Consider the following 14,621-nt stretch of genomic DNA (forward strand, 5'->3'; position numbering starts at 1 on the left):
AAATGTAGCCACGCTTACTTGGTGTTTGTGAACAATATAATGTACTACAGTCATGTATGTATTGACAATAGTACTGGTAAGAAAGAATAGCTCCAATGGAAAGCCTTCATAATTTTCTGTGCCAAAATGCATACTACCCAATTATACTGCATTATATTAGATACGTTAAAGTATTTAATAAGTTGTCTTTCTTTCCTCCACTATATTCCTCAGCACTTGCTTAAAATGGACCCCCATCCCACCCCAGTGTCTGTAAAAATGTCAGGGAGGTGATCTCCCATCTGTTCCTACCTGCTAGAAAGCCCCCCAGCCAGAACCCGTTCCCTCAGACTACCCTAATTTTCTTGTCTGCAGCCAGCTATAGCTCTTTTCTGCTAGTTTTGTTGTGTATGTGCTTCCCTCTTCCTCCTCCTCCCTGACATGCCTCCTACATGCATGCACAGCTTGGGTCCTGGACAAAAAAAAACTTTAAAAAAATCCTATCCCAAAGCTTAGGCAGGGTGTCTGGGATGACCACTTCTCCTGAGTTTCACTGTGATTGGCTGACAGATATACTCATGGCACTGATTTCTGTCAAGTGGGGCAGCTCTGTAGGATGCCCCCAACCATACTCCTGCTTGGTTTTTTTTTAAAAAAAGTCCCCTTGTACAGTACAGCCATAGAACAGCACATTAAGTCAAGAGGGCTGGAGGTAAACAGGAGCCAGCACAGCAGATATATTCCTTTGCTTTGTGACTTTGTGTGTGTGTGTATGTGACAATATTTTTTCCCATTTTTGTCAATGTTGTACTATCCACCCACCTCCCTAGGATTCATCATTAATTTTTAAATGTTTTTTTAAGAGGGCTTTTTTCCTTTTTAATTGCCCTTTCTGCAATGTTTTTGCATAGAAGTTTGCTTTTTTCTGTGTAATAGGCTGCTGAAGCAGGAAAACATGGGTTCAGAGGAATGTTTTTGTGACCACTCCCAGCCCCATTAACCCTCTGCTTTGCACTCATGATTTTGAAGTTACTTGCCTCTTGAAATTACTCTGCCTGTTGTGACTCCTGATTCCATCTACCATTGGATCCACCTACAGATGACTTGTCCTGCAGTTAACTGCATTGCCCTCCACCCCACCAGTCCAATGAGCACCAGTTGCCACTGTATGTAAGTGTATAATTGAGTGCATTCGTATGACACAGTAACCCATGATGGGTCGTTTGCTTGAACAGTGCATGGTGGGTTACGTGTCATGTGAACCCGGACCGGTTTTATCAGATTGGGTTGTTTTTCCCAAATATCCCACCCTGATAACCTATGATCTGTTCTAGGAGTTGTTTTACCCGCGATGGCTTGACGTGTCATCTGAACCCGGACATGCCAACCCATCATGGGTGAAGGGCATCAGACAGCAAGCTGCTCAGCAAGAGTGGCAGAAACCCTATGACAAAAAGAGTCTTCTTCAAGCAGATCCGGTCGTTCTCCCCACCCCACCCCACCCCATTTCCACTAGCCACAGCAAGCTTTGACAGCTATTAAACTCCTGCATGGCTAATAGAAAACCAGCAAAAAAGAGGCAGAATGCCCTTTTATATAAAAACAGGGTCCTGACAACTTGGGGTGGCATGGACTAAAAGGGGGGCACCCCCATGGGTTGGGACAAGACTTTAAATCTGGGGGGGCACTCAGCTAGCTCGGTGATCTTGTGTACTTTCCCCACCTGTCAGAGTGCTCGAGATCATCCAGTTAGCCAAGCGACCCCAAGGATTTAAAGTGCCACCCCTAACCTTGGGGATTCCCTCCTTCTACTGTATCCCTCCCCAAGTCTGCAGCACCCCACTTTCATATAAAAGTGCATGCCACTCCATTTTTCTACCCCAAAGGGAGTAACTGTTTCTACTTTGACAGTTGTCAAAATAGAAGCAGTTATAGCGACCTGAAGAGAAAAATAGGGTGACATCTAAGTCACCCTTAAAAATAGTTGCTTGGAACTCAGGCAAGTGGGGATTCCTAGCCAAAGCTGTCTGGGTGGTTCGCAACAATTAATTGAGAACCACCCAGTTTTTGTTCACAACAAAAACTACAACATTATAAACATTATAATTGTTTGTTGTTGTTTATTCGGTCAGTCGCTTCTGACTCTTCGTGACCTCATGGACCAGCCCATGCCAGAGCTTCCTGTTGGCTGTCGCCACCCCCAGCTCCCCCAAGGTTGAGTCCGTCCCCTCCAGAATATCATCCATCCATCTTGCCCTTGGTCGGCCCCTCTTCCTTTTGCCTTCCACTTTCCCTAGCATCAGCATCTTCTCCAGGGTATCCTGTCTTCTCATTATGTGGCCAAAGTACTTCAATTTTGGCTTTAATATAATTCCCTCAAGTGAGCAGTCTGGCTTTATTTCCTGGAGTATGGACTGGTTTGATCTTCTTGCAGTCCAAAGCACTCTCAGAATTTTCCTCCAGCACCACAGTTCAAAAGCATCTATCTTCCTTCGCTCAGCCTTCCTTATGGTCCAGCTCTCACAGCCATAGGTTACTACGGGGAATACCATTGCTTGAACTATGTGGACCTTTGTTGTCAGTGTGATGTCTCTGCTCTTCACCATTTTATCAAGATTTGTCATTGCTGTCTTCCCAAGAAGTAAACGTCTTCTGATTTCCTGGCTGCAGTCAGCGTCTGCAGTAATCTTTGCGCCTAGAAAGACAAAGTCTGTCACTGCCTCCACGTTTTCTCCCTCTATTTGCCAGTTATCAATCAAGCTGGTTGCCCTAATCTTGGTTTTTTTGAGGTTTAACTGCAACCCAGCTATTGCACTTTCTTCTTTCACCTTCGTCATGAGGTTCCTCAGCTCCTCCTCGCTTTCAGCCATCAAAGTGGTATCATCTGCATATCGGAGATTGTTAATGTTTCTTCCAGCGATTTTAACTCCAGCCTTGGTTTCACCAAGCCCAGGAAGTCGCATGATGTGTTCTGCATACAGGTTGAATAGGTAGGGTGAGAGTATACAACCCTGCCGTACTCCTTTCCCAATCTTAAACCAGTCCGTTGTTCCATGGTCTGTTCTTACCGTTGCTACTTGGTCGTTATACAGATTCCTCAGGAGGCAGACAAGATGACTTGGTATCCCCATGCCACCAAGAACTTGCCACAATTTGTTATGATCCACATAGTCAAAGGCTTTACAATAGTCAATAAAACAGAAATAGATGTTTTTCTGAAATTCCCTGGCTTTCTCCATTATCCAGCGGATATTGGCCATTTGGTCTCTAGTTCCTCTGCCTTTTCTAAACCCAGCTTGTACATCTGGCAATTCTCGTTCCATGAATTGCTGGAGTCTACCTTGCAAGATCTTGAGCATTACCTTACTGGCATGTGAAATAAGTGCCACCGTTCGATAGTTTGAACATTCTTTGGTGCTTCCCTTTTTTGGTATGGGGATATAAGTTGATTTTTTCCAATCTGTTGGCCATTCTTGCGTTTTCCAAATTTGCTGGCATATGGCATGCATCATCTTGCAAGATTTTAAACAGTTCAGCTGGGATACCGTCATCTCCTGCTGCCTTGTTATTAGCAATGCTTCTTAAGGCCCATTCAACCTCACTCTTCAGGACGTCTGGCTCTAGCTCACTGACCACACCATCAAATCTATCCCCGATATTATTATCCTTCCTTACAGATCTTCCATATATTCTTGCCACCTTTCCTTGATCTCTTCTGCTTCTGTTAGGTCCTTGCCATCTTTGTTTTTGATCATACCCATTTTTGCCTGGAATTTACCTCTGACGTTTCTAATTTTCTGGAAGAGGTCTCTTGTCCTTCCTATTCTATTATCTTCTTCCACTTCCGTGCATTGCTTGTTTAAAAATAATTCCTTATCTCTTCTGGCTAATCTCTGGAATTTTGCATTTAATTGGGCATCTCTCCCCCTATCACTGTTGCCTTTTGCTTTCCTTCTTTCTTGGGCTGCTTCCAGTGTCTCAGCAGACAGCCATCTTGCCTTCTTGGTTTTCTTTTTCTTTGGGACGTTTTTTGTTGCCCCCTCCTGAACAATGTTGCGAACTTCTGTCCATAGTTCTTCCGGGACCCTATCTACTAAATCTAGTCCCTTAAATCTATTCTTCACCTCCACTTCATATTCATTAGGAATATTCGTGAGCTCATATCTAACTGATCTGTGGGTCTTCCCTATTCTCTTTAGTCTGATTCTAAATTGTGCAATAAGAAGTTCATGATCTGAACTACAATCAGCTCCAGGTCTTGTTTTTACCAACTGCATAGATGTCCGCCACCTTTGGCTACAAAGGATGTAGTCAATCTGATTTCGGTGTCGACCGTCTGGTGAAGAACATGTATAAAGTCGTCTCTTAGGTTGTTGGAAGAGAGTGTTTGTTATGCACAGTGAGTTGTCTTGGCAAAATTCTATCAGCCTATGTCCCGCTTCATTTTGTTCTCCCAGACCATGCTTGCCAGTAATTCCAGGTGTCATATGACTACCCACCTTAGCATTCCAGTCTCCTGTAATGAAAATAACATCTTTTTTTGGTGTACTATCCAGTAGGTGCTGCAGATCCTCATAGAACTGATCTACTTCTGCTTCTTCAGCATCTGTGGTTGGGGCGTATATTTGGATCACTGTGATGTTAAATGGCTTACCCTGAATTCGAATTGAGATCATTCTGTCATTTTTTTGGATTGTATCCGAGCACTGCTTTAGCCACTTTATTATTAATTATGAAGGCTACTCCATTTCTTCTGTGGTCCTCTTGTCCACAGTAGTAGATCTGGTGGTCATTTGATGTGAAGTGGCCCATTCCAGTCCATTTCAGCTCACTGACACCCAAAATGTCTATATTTAATCTTGACATCTCCCCAATAACCACATCCAATTTGCCCTGGCTCATAGATCTTACATTCCAGGTTCCTATGGTTTGTTGATCTTTAGAACATCGGATTCGTCGTTCACCACCAGCACCATCGGCTGCTAGCCGTCCTTTCGTCTTTGAGCTAGCTGCGTCATCACATCTGGGGCTAGTTGAACTTATCCTCTGTTCCTCCCCAGTAGCATTTTGACCATCTTCCGACCTGGGAGTCCCATCTTCCGATGGTATACCGACATATCTCTGGTTGTACTGATCCATTTAGTTTTCATGGCAAGAATACTGGGGTGGGTAGCCGTTTCCTTCCCCAGGGATCGTATTTAGTCCGACCTGTCTGCCATGACCTTCCCATCTTGGGTGTCCCTTCATGGTTTAGCTCATGACATCATTGAGGTGCTCAAGCTCCAGCACCACGACAAGGTAACGATCTCCTTTGCTGGAGAACATTATAATACAATATTATAATAAAACGTGGTCTAAATTTGTTTTAAGATAAAAAACTTAAACAATTACATAGAAATAATTTCAGTTCACAGTTTCAATAACAGAGCTATTCAAGACTGTCAACAGACTTGTTCTGGTCATATACCATTAAGGGCGTAATCCTATCTAGATAGGCGGTTGCCTCCGAACTCGGAGGCGACTGCCTATCCAAAGCAAGGCAGGAGAAGCACAGGGGGATCATTCCCTCCGCGCCTCTCCTGCCCTGCTTTTTCTGCTAGACAGCCAATTGCGGCCCCAGCCATGCCCCTTTTCAGCCACTCTGCACTCCTCTTGTCAGTGCGGAGGACGGTGCTTCTCTGCGCTGCCTCCAAGGTAGCACGGAAGTGAGGGGAGGTCAGTTTTCTGGGAATTGACCTTGGAGCACAGGGCCCCTGTATAGCGGCCATAGGATTGCTCCCTCCATGGCTGGGCATAAAGGCAGTCTTAACTTGGCACCAAAAAGATGACAGTGTTGGCACCAGGTGGGCCTCGGTGGGGAACTCATTCCAAAGTCAGGGGACCACAGCTGAGAAGGCCCTCTCCCTTGTTGTCAACTTCCGAGCCTCCCTCAGAGGAGGTACTTGGAGGAGGGCCCCTGATGTTGAACATAGTGTCTGGGTTGGTTCATGTTGGGAGAGGCATTCCATCAGGTATTGTGGTCCTGAGCAATGTAAGGCTTTGTAGGTTAAAACCAGCACCTTGAATCAGGCTCAGAAGCATATAGGCAGCCAGTGCAAACGGGCTAGATTGGTCTTATGTGCTCAGAACTTCTGGTCCCAGTTATTAATCTGACTGTCTCATTTTACATAAACTGCAGCTTCTGAACAGTCTTCAAGGACAATCCCACATAGAGTGCATTGCAGTAATCTAATTTGGAGATTACCAGAGCATAGATTACTGAAACCAGGTATCCCTGTCCAGATAAGGCCACAGCTGGACCACCAGCCAAAGCTGGTAGAAGGCACTCGAAGCCACTGAAGGCACCTGAGTTTGAAGTGATAGAGATGGCTCCGGAGAACCCCCAAGCTATGAACCTGCTCCTTCAAGGGAAGTGCAACCCCATCCAGAACAGGTTGAACACCCACCATCCGGTCAGAAGAACCACCCACCAACAGCATCTCAGTCTTGTCTGGCTTCAGTTTATTAGCCATCATCCAGTCCATTGTTGCAGCCAGGCACTGATTTAGCACATCCACAGCTTCACCTGATAAGGATGGAAAGGAGAAGTAGAGTTGCATGTCATCAGCATACTGATGACAATGAAATCCAAAACTCCAAATGACCCCACTCATTGGTTTCATGTACATGTTAAATAGCATTGGGAACAAAAGGGGGACAACCCCTGAAGAACCCCATGCTGGAGAATCCACAGGGCCCAGCAATATTCCCCAAGCATCACTATCTGGAGCCAGCCAGCCAAATAGGAGAGAAAACCCTGCAACATACCCTGTTTCCCCACCTGTCAGCAGTGCAAGGCTGTTTTGACAGCCTTGCTACAGTGTAGCCCTGACTGTTACCTTGTATGTTTGACATACAAGGGAGCAACCAAGGCAAGCCCCTATATTCTGAATAACTGAATTTAAAAAATCAATAAAGGGGCCACTTTGTACATAAAACGGAGCTGGAAAATGAAAAAAATAATAATTCCCAGACCCGTTTTGTGCAAATAAAATAAAAAGGTTCCAACTGTGATCAGGATTGCAGTCAGAGTGGGAACAATGGCTTGGCAGCAGACAACACAGGTTTGGCCACCAAGTCTCCTGGGATGCTGGGCAGAGCCAGCTGGAGGACTGAGGAGAAAGCGGGGAAACAAGCTACGCACTATGGGTGGTACAACCCAAAGTGTGTGGCTAGCCACCCATCGTGGGCTAGCATGTCATGCAAATGTACCCACTGTCATTCTTGAATAGAACGCATTTAAAATGTTCTATGTAGGGATGTACGAAAGTTACTTACCGTTTCGCGGATCTGCTTCGCGGGGGGGAGAGGCGCTCCGTTCCTCCCCCCGGAATCCCCAACAGGGGGGGAGGCGCGACATCCCTCCCCCCGGAGTCCTGCCCGGCCGGCTCCGCTCCGCAGGGATTCCGTGGAGCCGCCAGCCGGCTCTGCCAACAGCAGGACATCCGGCCGCTGGGTAGCAGGGATGCAAATGGCGGCGGCCGTAGCCGCCGCCATTTGCGTCCCTGTATTCAACCGTGATAGGTTACGTAAAGACTTATGTAGCATATCACATCTGGATTTAAAAAAAAAACCACGTACGCAAATGGCGACGTCTACAGCGGCCGCCATTTGCGTTCCTTATTTTTCGCCGACTTAGTCTACGTAAATATTTACGTAGACTATTACGGCGAAAATAAAGGGGAAAGCAAATAGCGTAGTGGGCGCTATTTGCGTTCCTTTTTGATTTGCCATTTTAGCTTACGTAAATATTTACATAGGCTAAAACAGCGAATCAAAAAGGAACGCAAATAGCGCCCACTACGCTATTTGCTTTCCCCTTTATTTTCGCCGTAATAGCCTACGTAAATATTTACGTAGACTAAGTCGGCGAAAAATAAGGAACGCAAATGGCCGCTGTAGCCACCGCCATTTGCGTATGCGTTTTTTTTAACCCAGATGTGATAGGCTACGTAAGTCTTTACGTAACCTATCACATCTATGTAAAAAAAAAAAAAAAAGACTAGACTGCAAATGGCGGCGGCAGCCAGTTGGAAGACCAGCCACCAAAGCCACCGCTGGAGCCACCGCCATCCAGAACATCTGCCCCAAGTAAGTCTCATCCCGGGGGGATGGGCGGGGGGGGCAGGCCATTCCGCCATGGAATTCGGGGGGCCAAATGCCAGTGCATTTGGCCTCACTGAAATCCGTGGCGGAATTCTCCGCCATCCCTAGTTCTATGACTATTTAAAAAACAACAACTATGATTGCTAGCACTATTCAGTATGTTTGTCTTGTGGGTCTTCATGTGTTCTACACAGGTTTTATTCCTGGAGGTGGGAGAAAAAAATTGAAATTTTAATGCTAAGTGACTTATGCTTAAAAGTAGGCACATGCTCCTATTTTTACATTATTAAAACCCAAACACTGTCTGCAGTCCAACTTCAAACACTTCTGAAGGTTAAAAGGCTTGACAGAAAGTAGACTTGGTCTGAAAATGACATTCTTAGCTGAAGCAAGCACTTTCTGCCTACTTACAGTGCTAGCTAAAAAATTTTTTTGTGAAATCTCCATAGACAGTTATGCAAATTACTCTTGCTGTTTATAATATTTGACAAGTCACAGATAATAGGAAGATGGTTAAACTTTATTTCTAGTCAATACTGTTCAATGCTAGTGAAACACCCATCATGAAAAGCAGGATACATATAAATAGATAGACTGCATGTGTCAGGAACTCCTGAAAATGACACTGTGTGTATCGCTATAGATATCCCCTAGTACAATGCCCTGACTACAGTGTTTTTGCCCCCAGTGCAATGTTGTATCTAAAGAATGACAGTCAATGCCAAACCTGCCCCTAGTGACTCCAGTGCCTGCTGACTCTAGCAGACTTTTCCTCTTTCTTAGTGATGTTCAACATTACTTTTGTCTGGTATATCTAAATGAAGACAACTAAGAACTGACCCATCTGTATACGAACATAAGAAGAGTCGTGCTGGATCAGACCAAGGTCTGTCTAGTCCAGCATTCTGTTCACACAGTGCCCAACCAGCTGCCCGCAGGAAACCCACAAGCAGGACATGGGTTGAACAGCATCCCTCCCATATATGTCCCCCAGCAACTGTACATAAGCATACTGCCTCTGGTACTGGAGGTAGCATATAGCCATCAGGACTAGTAGCTAGTGATAGCCTTATCCTCCAGGAATTTGTCCAGCCCCCTTTTAAAGCCATCCAAATTGATGGCCATCACTACAGCTTGTGATAGTGAATTCCATAGTTTAACCATGCACTGTATGAAGATGCACTTTCATCCAACCGTCCAGCTGCCCCCCCCCCCAGCTTGTCTGCATAGATCCACCATTTCCTAGTGTAATAACGGTATGATGAACTGGCTCTTGAACATATCTGGCTTTTTTATATATTTTATCTTAGTAAAGCTGGATTTCATGGTTAATGGATATGCTATCTTTGAAATCAACATGCTTAAGATTCTCAAGTTGTAGTCCTGTCAGAAACGCACATTAAGTTTCTAGAAAGATACTCATGGTCACCATGCTAAACAGCGACCCCGCCATGCATATGGACTTTTTTGAGAGGATATACACATATGTAAATCAGAGTTTGAAATATGTGAAACGTGATGATCCTATAAGACAAATACTTATATAAGACTTAATATTATAAAATCTCTAAGCAGTTTACATATAAGTATTAAAAATCACATCTAAAATACACTATTAAAATACACAAGTAGTAAAAAGCAATGCAAGGAACAGTAAAATAGAACAGAATATGATTAATTACAATTAATTATAAGCCAGAGAAAGCCTAGGTGAACAAGTGCATTTTCAGGAAGCATTTAAAACATAAGATTTTTTTTCTTGAACTGCTCAGGGGAGGCACTGCCACCAAGAAAGCCTACCTTCAGAATATTTTGTGGTGACATCTGTTGGGCATTGAAAGACCAGCAAGGCCTCCTCTGAAGATCTTAAAGGTCACCTGGAGTATATATCGGGGAAGGCAGTCTGTTAGGTATCCTGGCCCCACGTTGTTAAGGTGTGTATGTCAACAATATAACCTTGAACATGACTTGGTAGCTAATAGATAGCCAATGCAGTTCTTTTAATACAGGTGTAATGTGAACATGGCTGGGTGTCCCACTGAGCGCCCCAGCTGCTGTATTCTGCACTAGCTGTAGCTTCCAAACCAGGTGCAAGGGCAACCCTACATAGAGTGCATTACAGTAATCTAGCTCAATCATGCACACATCCCAGCACATACTTAATTCATTAACTCACATACCCCTGTCCCTGTTGTACACATATGTGTTCTGGCCTTAGAATTCTGATCAGCAATAGTGACAACATAAGAACATAGGAGACCAGTCAGAAGAGCTCTGTAAGTGCATTCAACCCAAATGGAAGCCAGGCATGCAAGGTCGGGGCGTGGCTTATATGTGCATCCATGTCCCCCTTCCCATATCAACTCTTCATGCAAGCAGGCAAACCTGAGTAGTGGTAATGCTTGTTTTCAACTACAGTGTTTTGGCGAGGCCTTTTTGAACTTTAGATGCCAGTTTCCTCAGGTAACAGTTTTCTACATATTGACAAGTGTCCATCAAAGTATGAACCAAATCTCTGCAGCTGGAGTTACTGACATCCTGACATGCCTTCCTTCTTTCGTGCATGCTAGACTGAGTTTAGTAAAGTTCTTGTACGAACACTAGAGTTTTCCTTGTGTGTGTGTTTCTTTAATATGTGTGTGTGTTGTTCCTGAATCACGCAAGACAGTGTGTTGCCTTTGTTTTCTCTCTCAATTTTCTGCCTATCCCAGACAGCCACTTCTTTTTTGTATAAAACAGTGCTCTGGGTGGATTCTAGATGATGTTCATCACAGCATGGTAGAGAGTTGCACATTTCATCAAGGACTGAGATTGAAAATGGAGTGGCTGCCACTGTGGATGCCTCTTAGTGAAACTTGGTACAACCTGAAACTGTGTGTGGTGTCTGCCAAGCACCAGGCACACACACACGCATGCACACGCACAATGTCTTGGAACAGCACCAACTCCAAGTGAATGCACAGGTTGGGACTGAGAATAGAGTACGCTTTTTGGACCCCTTGTGCTGGGGAGATTGATAGTGAGTCATTTCTCAGGAGACTCCCACACAAATCTAAAGCATCTAGTCTTGAGTTATCTGCTTTTACAATGGAAGATCCCACCTGGACTCAGAGTGCTCAATGGAACTCAGCCTGATGAGGGACCAGACATAGGAGAGACAGAGATTGTAATAAGGAACAGCTAGGAGAGAGGCCCTAATAGAGTTTTGCCAAGAGAACACGCTGATCATTGCAAACACTCTTTTCCAACAGCACAAGAGGCGACTCAAGAGGCTCAAAATCTTACAAGCTAGGCTTCAGCAGTATGTAAACCAAGAACTACCGGAAGTACAAGCTGGGTTTCGAAGAGGCAGAGGAACTAGAGATCAAATCGCCAACATTTGCTGGATCATGGAGAAAGCAAGAGAATTCCAGAAAAACGTCTATTTCTGCTTCATTGACTACGCTAAAGCCTTTAATTGTGTGGATCACAACAAACTGTGGCAAATTCTTAAAGTGATGGGAGTACCAGACCACCTTACCTGTCTCCTGAGAAACCTGTATGAGGGTCAAGAAGCAACAGTAAGAACTGGACATGGAACAACGGATTGGTTCAAAATTGGGAAAGGAGTATGACAAAGCTGTATATTGTTGCCCTGCTTATTTAACTTATATGCAGAGTACATCATGAGAAACACCAGGTTGGATGAATCACAGGTCGGAATTAAGATTGCCGGGAGAATTATCAACAACCTCAGACAATACCACCCTAATGGCAGAAAGCGAAGAGGATCTCAAGAGCCTCTTGTTGAGGGTGAAAGAGAAGAGTGCAAAAGCTGGTTTGAAACTCAACATTAAAAAACCGAAGATCATGGCATCTGGCCCCATCACTTCCTGGCATATAGAAGAGGAAGAAATGGAAGCAGTGACAGATTTTATTTTCTTGGGCTCCAAGATCACCACAGACGGTGACTGTAGCCATGAAATTAAAAGACACTTGCTCCTTGGGAGGAAAGCTATGGCAAACCTAGACAGCATAGTAAGAAGCAGAGACATCACCTTGCCGACAGAGGTTCATATAATCAAAGCTATGGTTTTCCCAGTAGCAACGTATGGCTGTGAGAGCTGGACTATAAGGAAGACTGAGCACCGAAGAATCGATGCTTTCAAACTGTGGTGGTGCAGAAGACTCTTACGAGTCCCCTGGACTGCAAGGAGGTCAAATCAGTCCATCCAAAAGGAAATCAATCCTGACTGCTCATTGGAAGGACAGATACTGAAGCTGAAGGTGAAATATTTTGGCCACCTAATGCAAAGAGAAAACTCCCTGGAAAAGACCCTGCTGCTGGGAAAGACTGAAGGCAAAAGGAGAAGGGGATGGCAGAGGATGAGATGGCTAGATAGCATCACTGGTGCTATGAATATGAACTTGAGCACGCTCCAGGAGAGAGCGGAGGACAGGAAGGCCTGGTGTGCTATGGTCCATGGGGTCATGAAGAGTTGGACACGACTGAACGACTGAACAACAACAAGGAGAGAGGCCAGTTAGGGAAATCAGGAGGATGTGGCTTCATTACATGAGCCACACTACAAAAAGGTGACGCTTCAATGTCCACAAGATAAAAGAAAGGAGATAAGAGAAGTTATGGGTGGAAAGAATGTGAAAGAGAGCCCGGGGAAAGAGACAGAGGAGGCAGAAGCTGAAGGGATGCGCTCCTACTTCCAGGAGTGGGACACTTGGAAGCAGAGTGCAGAGGTGGACGCAATCTAAGCTAAGCCATAAAGCCAGTGGGGTAAAAGGAAAGATAACCAAACACCATCACCAAGGTTGAAAAGCAACACAGAATTCTTTCATTCAGAGTCAACCCTAATGAACCCTACTAGGACAGTGCTATTCAGGGGCAGTAGATTTAGCACCCATTTGTATATATTTAATACTTTTTCAAAGTATAAATAAAAACGTATCTCTCAGACTTCTACAAAACAGTTGCCATGGAAGCTATGCATTTAATTCTGGGATCAGAATTGCAGCTCTGCTAACCCTACTGATTTTGTTTCCTTTCCAGTTTACTGTGTTCCAACCAAGGTAGATTATTGTTGCTGTTGTTGCTGCTGATATAGTAATACCAGTAATAGTAAAATAATTAATATGTGGATCAGACCAATGATTTTCAGGCAGAAACTTTTGGCTTAGTATTTGCTTCCTTGCTTTTTGCAGTTGCTCTGATATTCAAAGGGAGTTAGGAAAGCCTTTGAGGAGTTGCTACAACGTTTAGATTCAATGTATACAACTTAAATCCCTTCCAAATGAAAGTTCTTTTTACAGAGGCTTTGTTTTACTTTAAGGCTATGAACCTGCCCACATTGGCAATAGGTTCTACTAAGCTTGGTGAGACTCTCTTCTGAGTAGACATGCTTAGGACAGGGTTATAGATTTGGTATTCCTTCTCCAGTCTTGCTTTCTGTTTCTCCTTGTTGACGTTCCTGTCTTCTTTACCTGAGTTCTGCACTTTTGCTTTCCTCATCTCCTACTCACTTCCGGTTGCCCAGTTCCTGTAAAACTGGGACTGGCTAGGAAATTCAGTCCCTGTGGGGAATTGCTTATTAATAGAAGCACTCTTCCCCCTCCACCCCATCCCCTTTGAACTGCAAGCCAGTGGCTCTCCCTTCAATCAACAGGAATAAAAGTCCATCATGAGTGAGTTACAACAAGGTGTGATAGAATTACAATAAGGTTGTGCAGGGGAAATTGTGATGCTTTTTCCTCCCAGCACATGCTTTGTGGCATAGCAGTAGGACACGATAGAAAAGGGAAATCCTCATCAGGGGTCCAGTGCTCCTTCATAGTGCACAGAATTGAATGAGTGTGTTGAATTTTGTGTGAGGAAAGGAGGAGGCCTTGAGGCTGCCATTCTATACCCCTCAAGAACAATTGGGTTTGGGCTGGTAGGAAACTGCATCACCACCACTCTCCTTCCCCCACCTTTGCAGCCCATGCAGTAGGAAGCTGCTTCATACCTGACTCAGTCCAGAGGGGACATAATGACCAATGACTGACAACAGCTATCTAAAGGGAAAGAGGAGCCATCTTCATTTTTCTAAAACTTTGCATAGAGCAAGTGCAATCTGATGTGGAGTTAAAAATGTTTTACTTGTGATTTATTTCTTGATTTATTTTTGCATGGGAACATGGGTAACTTTAAACAACTGTGTGGAGTCAAGGCTTCTAAACATGACCGGGGGGGACTCTAACTTTCTGTCTATGAAATAGAAACCCACCCACCCCCAACATATTTTGAGTGTCTTCTAGACAGTGGTTGGTTGGGTTGATTCTGAGAACAGAGCAGTCCTTCAGCTTAACCACTCGCTTTTGTTTAATTTTTATTTCTACCATGCATTTTGATCCAGAAGCTTACGTAATATAATAAAACAAATTGTGGCTGCATACATTCTTCTGGGGAGACATCCACCCCAAGCCTCCAGTTCTCATTAGGTTGTTGTGGCTCTTTTCATTTCTTC

The 14,621-nt window shown here is 44.4% G+C and overlaps 1 protein-coding gene across 10 annotated transcripts in view; it reads left to right on the forward strand.

The window, feature by feature from the left end:
- Positions 1-14,621, forward strand: part of MBD5 (methyl-CpG binding domain protein 5) — a 170,640-nt gene that overhangs the window by 90,122 nt on the left and 65,897 nt on the right. Inside the window, exon 4 of one of the 10 annotated variants that reach the window (XM_084810243.1) lies at positions 9,897-10,058. The exons of the other annotated variants lie outside the window; for them this stretch is intronic. The gene's annotated coding sequence lies outside the window, so the exon portion shown is untranslated. The remainder of the gene's footprint in view (positions 1-9,896; positions 10,059-14,621) is intronic. 10 annotated transcript variants of the gene reach the window in all.

The sequence above is a fragment of the Heloderma suspectum genome, chromosome 1, assembly GCF_057233095.1.
Source record: "Heloderma suspectum isolate Gila_16-S chromosome 1, 16-S_ref, whole genome shotgun sequence".
NCBI classification, from domain to species: Eukaryota; Metazoa; Chordata; class Lepidosauria; order Squamata; family Helodermatidae; genus Heloderma; species Heloderma suspectum.